General features: G+C 40.3%; 1 protein-coding gene across 3 annotated transcripts in view; it reads left to right on the top strand.

Moving 5' to 3' along the window:
• Positions 1–202: 202 nt before the first annotated feature.
• Positions 203–1,715, top strand: part of LOC101655475 (probable small intestine urate exporter) — a 17,122-nt gene continuing 15,609 nt past the window's right edge. For 2 of the 3 annotated variants that reach the window (XM_045295790.1, XM_045295787.1), the window contains exons 1-2: positions 203–471; positions 1,489–1,618. The gene's annotated coding sequence lies outside the window, so the exon portion shown is untranslated. The remainder of the gene's footprint in view (positions 472–1,488; positions 1,619–1,715) is intronic. The other variant, XM_045295788.1, reaches the window with a different exon arrangement.

The raw sequence follows: 1,715 nt of genomic DNA, 5'->3' as shown, positions 1-1,715 counted from the left end.
GGGGGTGGGGGCGCGGCAGGAGGCGGGGAATTACAACTCAAGTTGAAAATTAAACCATTGAACCAATACAATCAAACCCTTTAGTTTTTATCCCATCCCAGAGGTAAAGATTTTGTGTAATCATTTACCTCCTAGGGATTATAAAATTGTGAAACCCAGAGAGAAATGTGTGGGGAAAGAATGAGACCCTGCACCCCTACTTCCGGTTCGCCTTTCTCTTGTTTGCTTCTGAAATTTGGGAATGGCGCTTTTTTCCCTTCACGAACAGCTGGATTTGCTGTTTTGTGATTGAGGGGGCGGGGAACGGAGCTCCTCTCTCCTGAGCTCATTATGAAAAGTGAAAGGATGTCTGTCAACTTTCCTGAAAGAAACAAGAGTCCCACGCTCCATGCAATGAAATGCCTCCAGTGAATGGCATTACAGGTTGACTGAATAAACGGAAGGATCCAGAAGCCAATCCGCAATTTAAAGGTATACTTTAAAGGGTAAATATTAATCAAATATTGAAGTAGACTGGGAAATTTGCATTTAAGATTCATGTTTCGATCTTGTTTTGTGGAAATTATTAGGGTTTTTTTTAAAGGGCCAATCAAATATCTATGCTTAGCCCAATATGTAAGTGCTGAAGTGTGATTGAGAATAATTGTCAGGAGAGCTAAAAAATCAAATGAATAAAAAGAGATCTTTCCATTAAATTTACATATGGAGAAAATAAAAATAAATTCTGAATTTCTTTGAAACCAAGCAATGAGATGTTGAGTTTGAGGTAAATAACTTTTACTTAGGAGCTCGAAATAAGAGCCGTGTATGGATCTCCTATATGAAAACTGTCAGTTGCAGAGACCGGATGGAGTTAACAGTTGAGGTCTTCTTAATAGCTTTGTCCAGTGACTGAAATCAAGTCTGATTGTGCAATGAAATGGTGACTATAAAAGTAGATACTCATTCAAAGGAAACAGAGAAAGAGTCTTGATTAGAGAATGCGACGTGAGAATGTTTGTGCCCATTTACGAATACATGAATAAATAAAAAACTTTAACTCCATGTTCACTGGTTCCTGCTCAATTAGCCAAACCCCACATCGATAAATACAACTTCATTTCTCACCTAGACCTCAAGGGATTTGAGTCTCAAGTCTACCTGGTTATCTTCCCTTCTTAGGTCTTGGGTCTAAGAGCCATCTCAAATCCAAAAATATCCAGTTGTCTACATTCCAGTTGTCATCAAGTTGATTGTGCCTCAAGGAAGCCCCAGGTGTCTCAAGTGAGAATTGTCCTGCACAGGGTTTCCAGTGACCAGTTTTCTGACGTAGAGCATCAGGGCTTCCGTATGAGTAGCCTCTGAGTGGATATTCTATACAAACGCTTGCTTTTCTTCTGGAACTCTAATGTTCTCCTGATTTTACAGAGAGAGGCTAGTATAATATCATGCAGGAACAAGACATTTCTCTAGTCATTGTGCTGCTTCCCCTTGCCACTTTTATTTTAGCAGGTCAACAGCAGTTCCTCAGAGGAAGAAACCACAATGTCTACTGGAACTGAAGCCAGGGACACAGAAAGAGCCATATCCAAAGACAGTAATAACTCACACGCACGTCCAGTGGAAAACACCGGAAGAGGTACAATCACACGCAGTCATCTTATCCTCATTGAGACTGGAATTTATGTCACCTCGATTTCCCTTTCAGTGTGATACAGCAACATCTTGATTCACTA

This window comes from Echinops telfairi, unplaced genomic scaffold, assembly GCF_000313985.2.
Source record: "Echinops telfairi isolate 266 unplaced genomic scaffold, ASM31398v2 ScPeMD7_5868;HRSCAF=6743_0, whole genome shotgun sequence".
Taxonomy (NCBI): Eukaryota; Metazoa; Chordata; class Mammalia; order Afrosoricida; family Tenrecidae; genus Echinops; species Echinops telfairi.
Note: the sequence above shows the minus strand (reverse complement) of the source record. Positions and strands in the feature narration are given on the sequence as shown.